A 12,605-nucleotide genomic window follows, 5' to 3' on the forward strand; every position below is an offset into this window, starting at 1 on the left:
AATGTAAGTCTCTCGTAGCAACTCTCTGGGTATACCGTCCATAAATACTCTGCTGATACAGAAAAAGGCAGCTTTGGCTCTAGTGTGTCATGTGCTGTACAGATAGACGTCATTGAATATTTCTGACTGAATGATGCATTTTGCAAATGCTGACAACTTATTTAATTGTTGGTAATATCTACTACACAGCAGAACTTCCAAATAATGGACCCATTTCAGCTCCTGCTGAAGTTCTGTCATTGATTTTAAATGAAGCACAAGTAGGTCAAAAAACAGTAAATCAGCAAATTCTTGAGAGAACAAGAACTAATGCTACTTGATTTATAACTGCATCCTGGGTGGAAAAACCCTGAGATATGACACAGAAATATGCAAACAAACTACTCAGTTCTCTAGTAACATGTTTATCAGACAGTACAAAAGGAACTGATTAACTGTCCTTTCTGGCAAGAAAGTGCTGTCCCAAATAAAGATATTATTAATTAATTTACTACAGGAGAAGTGCAAATTTACCTTCTGATCTGAATTATTTTTCTTCTCTTTCCTGCTCTATACTGTGCTGCTTGTTACTTCCCATCAGTCACAGATTGGAGATGAAACTGGGATCCAGAATGGATAAAATTGGTAGTTATTTCCTACCTAGAATTCTCATCTCCCCAGTTTGAATTATCATAATAGTATCACACTGGGAAGAAGAGAGTTATCTTACGCTTTCTTTACTTATCCCTATAGAAAAGCAGCTAATTTGCTGCAAAGTATAAGGGGACTTTTTTAGGCTGACCAAAACTATTCACAAATTCAGCCATTAATTTAAGCCATGAACATTTTTTTTAAGTTGAAAAAAATGTAAACATTTGTCACTATTTCCAAAATACTGTGTTTCAATGTCTAAGTTTAAAAGGGATATTTCAAAACCACTTCTATAAGGGAATGACTTTATGAACACCTACATTTGTATACTAATAGAAGGGGAAGGAAGATAGAAGCCAGAAAAAATAAATAAATGAAAAAGAATAGATCATAAATTAGCTCAAATGTGCGGAATATCAATAAAGAAAGGTATTTGGCTAAAATAAACACTGCTCAGCACCACAGCAAATGCTACAGTTACAATAACAGGTGAAATATTCAGTAGTATTGAGACAATATAAAGCTAAGCACAGATGTTTGAAAAGTCCAAGGCAGAAGTAATCTAACTTGTGTGCTTTACTCCAAGTTCCCTATGTTAGGTTGGGAGTGAACAGAACAGACGTTCACCCGCTGGGGGAAGAGAGCATGCAGGGTGTCCCACCCCTCCTGCCTGGCCATAGCTTCATCTGTGTTCCTGCGTTTGTGACAGAGCAGTAAGGAGAGCAGTTCCCCCTCCTCTTGCCGCTCTGCCACGCAAGGACACAGACACCAGGATTTCAGCACCCCTGCCTGACCATGGCTGGATCTGTGTCCCTGTACCCATACCCCCGCACAACAGAACAGCAAGGGGAACAGTCCCCCCTCCCCTTACTGCTCTGATGCACAGGGAAGCAGATACCAGGATTTCACCCCCATCCCCACCTGCAGTTTACCAGAGCTCCAAGGGGCCTAATCCTTCCTTCTGTGGAGCACTCCCCCCCACCTAGGGACCCTGTATAAAGATAGAAAAATACTGAGCTACAGATGCTGTCGTCTTCTCTTCCCTCCCTCTCAATCTATGGCTGAAAGCTTAGAGCAACCAAACACAGCCAAGTTCCAGTGCACCTCCCTGCAAAGAGGTAATAGCCGGGGGGAAGCAGCGCAGCTGCAAAGCAGCCTGGGATACCAGCAGGCAGTGACTTAAATTGAGCTGGATAGGGATCTGGTACAGAAGTTTGAAAGACCGGTATAACCTAAAACAATTAAGTCTGGTACTACATCCATCCAAGTCTCTCTTACATCAGGTTCCTTCATTTTTAAAGCAGTCTATGTGCGCTGAACTTCTGTTCGGTTATGGATGTAGACCAGTTTCCCATCGCTTATACTGGTTTATGTGATGTGGAATGTCTGTACCTGGCCAAGACGTCACTTCCTGCTGCCAATAGAAATTATGGCCTCAGGTTACAACAGCATGCCAAAAATAATGATGCATTATGCTCACTGAGAAGCTTATCCAGGTTATCAGGATAATAAGAAAGCATGTTTATATCATCAAAAAGCATGACAGATACTGTATGACTAAAGTAAGCTGAGGAAAATTTGTGCCAATGATCTCAGTGGTCCTGAACACATTTTAATAACAGCATAGGAACATGCATATTAATTACTAAATTACAATTTTAGGAGGAATCAGCAAGTGCTATGGCAGAAGAATTAGAGGAGCGACTAGACTGGCAGACAGTAGTTGATATATTACTCATAATTCTTAACAGCATCACTCAGAAAGCCAGTTTGACTTCACATAAGGAGAATCACGATGACACTAGCCAAGAAACCACATGTTGTATATGTACGTATTGCAGAAATAGCCATGCACATGATAGCTCAAATATATGTGAGCATCCTCATTCACCTTGGTGGGGTATTAACTCCAAGCCCACTGCTCCACTGGCCTCATCAACACTACCCCAGCACAGGACTTGTTTTGGACAAAAGAAGATTGTCTTCAAGAGAAAAAAAAAGAGCCGCAGTGCCTAGGACTGAACACCCTTACAATCACCTTTCCACAATGAAAGGTGCACTGCATGGAGGTGGGCATCACAACAGCAGAGTCTCTGGGTTGTAGGGTACCTCAGATCCCAACTTGCCTTAATCCAGCTCTACCAAGCCCCTGCATCTTTCCCTGGAAACTGCCCATAACTTCTCAGGATTTGGACTTTAGCCTTTCAAGAAGGACCCAAAAGCCCCTTTGTTATTAAAATGAAATCAAGTAAGTTTATGCTGTTCACTATACTTACGTTTTACAAGGTTTAGGTTGAAAGTTTGAAAATGAATACAGAGAGACCATGGCCAGTGAAACAAAATGATACAGACACCTCTTTCAGTACAGATTTACTGCAGGGAAATATACTGCAAGATGACAATAACTTAGACTTCGCCCCTCCTCCTCTGATTTTGCTGACAGTCGTTTTTTATGCACTATTGGCTCACTTTATGTAATGACCCATGTTGAAATCATTAGGGAACAATTCAGTTTTGCTACATTAATAAGTGACATGATAAAAAATGTCTCATTTTATTGCTCCACTATAAGAGCAATAAAACAGCTTTCCAGAGTTAAGGTTCCTCCATCTTATTGACCTCAGCCTAATCAGGAAGGCCTTGTTCTCCTCATTCTCATTGCTAATTAAAAGCTTACCTTGTGGTGCTGTGGAATGAGAGTCACATGGATTAGGGACTATGACTCGGAAGGTAGAAATTCTACTCTAGTGCATCTGCATAGAGTTTATGGAGACTCCTATGAAATAAATGGGAGCGAGTTTCATGTCATGAAAAACCAAATTCACATGTTCCCTTATTCATTAAATTTGGCTGGAAGTCTAGAAAATACTGTCCTTTGTAGGGCCAGTCACAGATATGGACAGCTGTGTCCAGAAGAATATCATGGTGCATTAGTGTGTTGAGTCAGTATTCTAGCCTCCTACTTTTCCTTTGCTCCAAAACCACATACCTCTATAAAACAAATGCACTATCAAAAGAAGGCTGTAGTTCAGATATGGTACTCTTCCATGTACCATTCCTTTAGATTAGTGGTGCTCAACCTTTTTCCCCAGCAGGCCGGATGGGCAGTACCAGTTCATCCACAGGCTGGATCCAGGTGGTGGCCCTGATCTTGGGCCCCATCTAGCCATGCAGAGACGGGCAGGGGGTAGCCTCACCCTGATTCAGCTGCCCAGGGAGAAGAAGGTTTGGCCAGGCCCTGATTCAGTCATGTGGGAAGAAGGGAGCGTGGCCCAGCCCTGATTTGACTGTGTGAGAGGAACGGGCAAGAGAATCTGTCAGCGAGGGAGGTGGTATTAATGGCCGCTGCTCCCCCACTACCACATTTCCAGATATCGTGGCTCCATGAGCTGCATTTAGCCTGCATGTCAGAGATTGAGCACCTTTGTTTTAGACCACTGCTGCTCAACCTTTTTGCCTAGCAAACCAGATCAGCAGTGACCTGTCCATCCAGGGGCCAGATCCTGCCAGTGATCCTGATCTGGCACCCAGGGTGAGTGTAGCAGGGCCCATCCGGCCACATGGAAGTTAGAAGGGTACAGTCTTGCTCCAATCCAGGCATGCTGGGGAAGGGGGCTTGTCCTAGCCCCGTCTAGCCACTGTGGGTTGAAAGCCCATGGCTCAGCCTCATGGGAGAAGGGGGCATGGCCTGGACAAACCCAGCCATACAAGGGAAGGAGGCTTGGCCTGGCACTGATCTGGCCATGCAGGGTAAGGGGGCATGGCCCAACTCTAACTTATGCATGGGACTTCAGAATTTGGCTGGGTGGGGTGGGGAGGCATGGTATTAATTGCCACTGCTCCCCTACAACCAAATTTTCCAACCCATGGGAAGCACTGTGGGCTGGATGCCCTGGCTCTGCAGGCCAGATGTTGAGCACTGCTGCTCTAGGCCTGTTCCCATCCCCCATTCTCCTGTTACCTTCCCTACAACAGCTTGGCTCCAGCATCATGGAGGGGAGACTAGTATCTAATAGCTAGGCTCCATGGATCCCAGTACAGCCACCTGCAGCCTCCCCACTGCCTGCCACAAGCAGCCAGGGCTCCATGGTGGGCGGCAGGGGCCTGCCCAGAGCCCATACTGCTCATGGCAGGTAGTAGGGAAGCTGCAAGCAGCATATCGGGATCTGCAGAGCCTAGCTATAGGTGCTAATCCCCACCCCTCCCCTCCTCCTTGCTCCTCCCTTCCTCCCTCCTGCCCAATTCCTGCTGGGGCATTGCATGGTTTCCTTCCCCCCACTTCCCTGCCAAACTGTGCCCAACTCCACGCTAAATGATAACCAATACGTTAAGTGGTTACTAGGCTTATCAGTTAAATGATTCATCATTTAACCATTTACATTCCAAATTGAGAGGTTATCAGAGTGGACTGATGACCCATAAAGAACGAAGTTCTTGATTATATATATGGCTACCTATTTTTCACTCCCTTGTCTGCTCCTTCAAGATCCTCAGTCGGCTTCCAAAGGGCTTCCAAAAAGAGGCAATGTCCTCATGGAATAACATATGAGATCTGCAGATGGTGGGTTTCCTCTGCATGTAGATCTCTGGGGCACAATCTGGCTTAGCTAAAGCTTTATAGTTAGTGAGTGGCATGAGGGAGATACTGTAAGTGCACCACCATTCTTACTGAGACAGAAAAACAGTTAAGAATGTGCACACAACCTGACTGCCGCAAAGCGTGACTTTAAAGTAGTGGTTTATAACCTCTAGTCTGCAGAACCACGGGGTCCACAGACTATGTCCAAGGGGTCTGTGAAAAATGACTATGGTCAATCAAAAGTATCTGAATACCCACACTTACAGTTCAAAGGGGTTCGCACCTCCATTCAACATTTTTTAGGAGTCCACAAATGAAAAAAAGTTCAAAACTACTGCTTTAAAGTGTTTATCCATGATAACAAAACATTCTTTTCATAAAGACTTTTGGTATGGAAGAGAAACTAAAGTTTGAGTTACCCTATCATATTTTTCTGTCCTATTGCCTGAAATTGCCCTCTTGGGACCCTGAAAAGAATCTGAAGTAGAAATTTAAAAAGAAAAACAAAGCTTCTGCAATGAGGAGAGGCCAGTTTATTATACAGCAGGGGTTTCTCTGTGTCTCTTTTTTTTTAATTCTATTTCCAGCTAAATGAGCCTTTACTTTTGCTGGTTTGATTGAAAGAAAGCAGTAAAAAAATACAGAGTTGCAAAAAGGGCTAGAGAAGAGAGACAATGCTTACAATCCCCAGAAGAAGGAAGAGGAGTTAAAAATAGCAACATTAGACTCCATCATATTAATACTCCTACATTTTTGTCCAGAACTAGTACCCATGTACAGAAGATTGCATCTGCCAGCAAGGAACAATTCAGCCATCAACATTTCTGAAACATATGGACCATGTTTCTGATTTACTGATTATTATCATCTCTCCCAGTACCTGGCCTCTGCTATGTACAAGTAAGCACTGCACCCTTCACTGCTAGGCCAGCTGCCATACATGCTGTGCTGAAACACTGTGCTGAAGCAACTCAATACATAGCCGAAGACCTGAGCTTTCTGAAGCATTGCTTTTAAGTGTGAAGAGCCAAACTCTTCAGAATAGGCTCAAGAAAATCCAGGGAGAAATGAGAAAAATAGAAAGGCGAAGTTCAGCACTAGATGAAGGGAATGGTGGGAGAGTTGTTTTTGACACCCATGATACTGCAGACTCAGCCAAAAAGTGCAGATTTTTTTTCACAACAGTACCAAATGTGGTTCATAATCAGATGTCTGTGTTATAATGTGAACAATCGGAGTCTTTCCAAAGGGAAAAGAAAGTGAAATATTAAATGTTCTCATTAAACTCTAGAGGCATTCCCATTAAGATATTTGGCTCATTGCAACCTTGAATTTACAGGGATGTCATTTTAAAAGCTTGGCAGAAGATTAGGTCATCAAGAAGGACCCCCACAATACATGAACCTCAAAAAATGAAGTGAGCAAAAAATGAAGGGAGACCCCTTCGATGCTTGAAAAAATAAATGGTATGGGTGTTCAAGGATTGCCTCAAACACAAAAAGCAGTTTTCAAGCCTTGTATCAGAGCAGAGAATGCCTGTTGCTGCTTTTACAGTGCCAAATCTGTATTTGGTTGTTTAAAAATCCCTAAGAGAGAAAGGCAAGAAATAAATGATTGTGACGTGTTGAGTATCACGGAGACTGCTGAGTTTTTCAGTGAATAACCCTATCACTTGGGCCAGGCCTCCAGTCCTCCTTCTGTGTATTCCTGTAAATTTGCACAAACTAGAGGCAACAGAAAAACCATTTCATGTTACAGAAATTGGTCCCCTATCCAACAAACAAACACCTGAGACAGCTTCATCTCTCTACGCAGCCCAAAAGGATCTTTTTGATTGCCGAGCTCAGTATGTTGGTGTTACAGCTGCATATTCACTATACAAGGCAAGGAATATCAGCCAACTGTTCTGAGGCATAGTTATGCAAATACTGACTTCATGAAAGTGTACACACTTGGCTTACAATGCTCTAATAAGAGTCTCAGTAACCTATGCATGGGCCAAAACTGATCTATCAACCTATGTAAGATAGGGCACATGAGAGGGATATAAAATGTAGCCTACGAAGGTCTGCAAAACAAGTACATTTATATTATTTCACCTCTAAAACACAATCAGTATTTTCATGTTATCCTGCATTCTAGATGTTTGTAGCAACAATTTCTCAAAGTACAATTCACATGATGACTTCTTCTAAGAGGTACCAACAGAAATAACAGTCTATTCCAAATTCCAAATCAATAGCATACATTTCTGTAAGGCTTTATTCTATTTTCACTATTCTCGGAATCCAGTTGTCCACCTCACCAGTATACAAATCAAGACTTGAACTCCTAATAGTGAAGTGCAGAGGGCCGGTGCTCCAATAACCAGAACTTTAGTATGCCCAAGTTCTTTAACCAGTTACAATTCATTTTTTCTCACTGAACAAGGAAGCACCATGTATATTTAAAAACAAAACAAATTCAATACAATGACAGCTATGATAAAAGTACTCTATTTTTCTGCTATACCAATTGATACATTTTGCACACTTTGTAAGATTTTTATAATCTAAAATCCTACAGTTTTCAAACCAGATAAATTCCATTAGCTGTTAAAGGTGAGATTAATGGAATTTCTCATTCTCCAGTTCCTGGAAAATAAATTGAATATAATGATTTACCATAACATTGTTGTCCATTCATCTCTTAAGTGTCAGGCACAGATGGTACATAAATCTGTCCTTCTGACTAAAATAACTTTACTTGATAACACATTACTTGATGCCTATTTGGTTTTAATAAATGTTTGTTATTTTAAAAACATTAGCAGTCTATTTCCAAAATGCTCACTTTTAGTTTAGTTTTTTAATAAGAGTAAAAAGAGGCTGTATAGGTATACATATGCAGTATATCATGTGGCAGTAACAAGAATATGGAGGATTTTGTATATAATAGTGGGGGACTATACTTAATGACCCAATCATTTGTTCCTAGGCATGGCTCCCTGATATAAAAGCAGACCTGTGATCATTCTTAACTCAAAAGGAAGAAGATTTTAATTTAAAAGTTCACAAGCCTGCATAAAACAAGGTTATTTTTTTATAAAACTGGATTTAGAGAGAGATTTCCTGTTGGAGCTGTTCATGACTGTATATTTAAGTCACTTACATTAAAATCAATTATAAAATTAATTGAATGTGATAGAGTCTATTAAAAACTCATATGGCTCGGAGAGATGAAGCATAATGTCCCATGGGTAGCCACTACTGGCAAGAGAAACAAGTGTTAGTAGAGGCAGGAGAATGATATCTTAACTAGTAAGCCACGGTTAAAGGTTAGCATGGAGTGTGTTGATTCACATACCAAAATTATACAGTAATTATATATTAATTCAAGATAAATTTTACCTATTTGGGTAATCATATTCTAATAGACCAAATTCATGAATGGTCTCATTCTATCAACCACAGAGGATGGTACTAGGTCTTAATTTAGACCAGGGACAAACTAAGCAAGTCAATGTTCTTTCAATATTGTCAAATTTAACAGAGAATGATCTCTTTTTTTTAGAATTTCTACAGCAATTTGTAAAATTCATAGTCGATTTGCCATTCTCCATTGTGTTCTAGGGGTTTTTAAGAGTAATTTCTGTTTAACTTTTTACATTTCTGTAGAACACTTTGGTTTCAATTTTATAAAATTCTATGGGATTGATCCATAATGGATGAATTTCCTCCAGTATTTTAATTGACTAGATTTCCTACTGTTGTTATTAAACATCACAATTAAAAGCAATAGCTACATATGTAATGTGAACAAATTCCAGTCTTCCCCATCACATACTCCAGAGAGATATTCCACTTAGCATTAGTATTACTGCTCATTGTAAGATATTCATGTCAACACCATGTCTGATATTTTGTTTCAATTACTAAAATAAAAATACAATTTAAGCATAGCAAATCTTCAGTAGACATCTTCTACATAACAGTAAATATCTTTTGAATTTCTGTTACATAATAATACATTTTAATAGCTGAACAGAGCTTATGCTTTGCCTATGACACTTGACAAGCTTGATCAGGCAAGAATCAAGTTCCCTGTTGCCACTCCATTGCTAACTCGATAAAGCCACAGAAAGCCTCAGGAGAGGCATTTTTGGAGAAGAAGAGCAGTTTTATTCTTTTGTTCATTATACCAATGGATCAGTAACCACAACCTTATCAAAGACTCTGAAAAAAGTCATTCATTTTAACAAAACCAAAGACCGCTAGCAAGATACTTAGCTATAAATATTTACTAAAATTTCAAGGATTTTTTTTTCCCACGCTGCCTTTTCATAGTCTTCCTGCTTGGCAGTTTTTGTTATCTTCTAAAAAGGCAGGTCACACTGTAAAACCATTTCTTGTAAAAAACCATGTAATTTGCAGATAATAAAAACTTTAAAGTTAAGAAACAAGAAAAAATAATCTTATGAGACTGCACAGGGACTTAGATATCTGGATGGAATCCCCACTGCTCTGCATAACCTTTATTGACACATAATCAGAGCCACTAAAGACTCTATATTAGAGGCAGCACTGGTAATGACTTTCATCATTGAAGCTACCCAATCCTGATTAGGCCCCATCTGTTAACCTGTAAACTATTAGGCTGAAATCTTCAGGAAAGTTCCAATAAAATGGTATAGCTTTTTTATAGGACAAATTAAGGGTAATATGTTGTTTTGCCCATTTTTATATATGTTTACAGTTCTCATCACTGAGAAATACTATTGACCCAGTGCCTTAGAGTCACAGAAGAAAAACTGTATGAACTGTATACCAGAGGCAGGGGGATAACAAGTAGGGGTGTGCAAAGCAGGCAGTACTCGATTTGGATTTGGCCCAATTTGGGAGATAGTGATTTGATTTGCTGATTTGGATCACTGTCCCGATTTGATTCGGCTGAATCTGAATCTGAAGATTCAATTCTGATTTGGGAAATCGTCGATTCAGCCATAAACACAGCTTTATATGTTTTTTTCTACATACCTCGAGGTACCAGGCACGGCTCATGAATGCTGAAATGGTGGGACAGATGGAGCATCCCACAGGAGCACAGGGCGGCCCCCCACGTGCTTGGCAGCGGACCTGGAAGTGGATCAGAAGTACTTCCAGTCCACTTCCGGGTCCGTTGCTGGGCACGCGGGGGACCCCCCCATGCTCCTGTGGGATGTTCCATCCACCACACCATCTCAGCATTCTCGAGCCATGCCTGGTACCTCGAGGTACATACAAAAAACATAAAGCTGTGTCTATGGCCAAATCGTCGAATCTCTCCAAATTGATTCAGAGGCATTCGATTCAGAAAGATTAATGGGTCTCCTGATTTGATTCAGAATCAGAGATTCAGCCGCCAAATCAGGCCAAATCTCCTCCGAATCGAATCAGCAACTGAAGCTTCGCACAGCCCTAATAACAAGCCAGTTCTCCAGGGCAGCTTAGAGGGCACCTATACAAGTGATGGACCTCTGCTCCAATGTGTGCTACAAGTCAGCTGGAGTGAGCTAATTAGCACGCTCCAGCAGCCTCCACATCATGTGTATTCAGCATCCCCACATTTCAAAATGGCACCTGGGACACTTTAACTAAAGCTAATCAAACGAGCCTTAGTTAAAGCATTTTGAAGCATGGACGCTTAATACACATGACACTGTGGGCACTTTAAAACCCCTGGCACAGGTGCCAGAGTGTGGCACTTGAAAGCATTTTGCTTTGCACATGTACCTCAGGGCAGATGGCAGGGAAGCAGCTGGGGCTACTCTGCTACAATAAAGATCTGGCCCCTCATGGCTCCTCCACCGTTTTCCTCTGGCACACCAACATTTTTCAAGTTGAGATTGCAGGTATTTTAGGCACTCTGCCCAACAATGTTGCTGACCCCTGATCTAAGCCATAAAACCATTTTTTCTCTTTTTGCAGTTCCCTGCCTCGTTTACATACCTTTCAATTCCTGCAACATGTAAGGCAGAATAGGGCATGGCAAGCTGGCACCATACAGACTAACTTGTTCAGAGGCATGAGCTTTCGTAGGCTATTATCTGCTTTGTAAGAAGTCTACAAAAGCTCAATTTTGTCTAGACAAGTTAGTCTACAAGGAGCCACTCTGCCACTCTAAGTTCAGACCAACACAGCTAACTACCAGTCTCTATAGCACAGGGATAGGCAAAATAGGGCCTGCAGGCTGCATCTGGCCCACAGCACACTCCATTACCCAGCAGCCACAGCAGCAGTGGCTCCTTCTGGCTGCTGCTGCCAAACCAGGCCCCGCTGCCCAGGCACCCAGGCCTGTCTGCCCTGCACCCACTGCCAAGGGTGGGACCCAGATGAGCAGGCACACGGCTAGACAGCTGGGATGTAGCTGTGGCCAGGAGCAAGATGGGTGGGCAAGACTGGAGAGACCCTGAGATCTTGGGACAGTGATATTGCAAGGCCGGGGCTGAGGCAGAGCCACAATCCACTGCCTGCACATCCCTGCAACAGGATGTACAGGGAGCAAATTGTGGCTCTACAGGAACATGCAGGGAGCAGATCACAGCTCTCCCCCAGCCCTGTTCTGTCGCCACCCCAAGATCCTGGCCCAGCCCTGGACACAGCTCCCCACCTAGCCACACACCCTGCCCATGCAGCTCCCAGCAGACCCCAGGATCACAGGGCTGTGATACAGTGGGCAGGAGTACCCTGTTTCTGTCTGCAGGGGTGTGCAGGGAGTGCATTACTGTTGTGCCCCAGCCCTACGCTGTCACCACCCAGCCACGCATCCTGTCTGTGCAGGTCCCACCCCTGGCAGGGGATGCGAGGCAGACAGGCCAGGGTGCCTGGGCAGCAGGGCTGGATCTGGCAGTGGCAACCAGGAGCTACTGCCGGTGAGGCTGCCAGGAAATGGAGTCCAGCCATGGGCTTGGTCTGCCGTTTTGCCCACCCCTGCTATAACATGTGAGGTATGAATCTACAAAGAACTGGTTCCTCTTCAGCACCGTGAGTCCTTCCTAGAGCTTCACCTATCCTGTGTACAAATGAGGAAGGAGTCTTTACAGAAAAATAATGCCTCCCATTATACAGAAGTAAAGACTGCTTCATAATGCATGGGAAGAAGGGATTGGATTAAAGTTAAAAGGGCAACCTTAGTTTTTCTTTTTCATGGGACTGATTTTGCAACTTCAGAATTCTTTTAACACAATTTTTCGGATGTGAATGACTAAAACAAAGCCATGAACAACATCTCAAACAAGGTTTGTTCACAAGTATATCCTCTGTGCATTAAGGCAATCTGATAAATTTTTCCTTTTCAAGTATCCAGTCACCAAAGGACAACCGAATCACGTACAAGCTATTTGGAGCAAATGTTGCAAATCTTTTGGATAATATAAATA

At 42.4% G+C, this 12,605-nt stretch overlaps 1 protein-coding gene across 5 annotated transcripts in view; it reads right to left on the bottom strand.

Annotated features, from left to right (window-relative positions):
• KIAA1549L (KIAA1549 like) overlaps positions 1-12,605 on the bottom strand; it is a 292,080-nt gene that overhangs the window by 228,269 nt on the left and 51,206 nt on the right. The window lies entirely within an intron of this gene.

This window comes from Alligator mississippiensis, chromosome 2, assembly GCF_030867095.1.
Source record: "Alligator mississippiensis isolate rAllMis1 chromosome 2, rAllMis1, whole genome shotgun sequence".
Classification (NCBI taxonomy): Eukaryota; Metazoa; Chordata; order Crocodylia; family Alligatoridae; genus Alligator; species Alligator mississippiensis.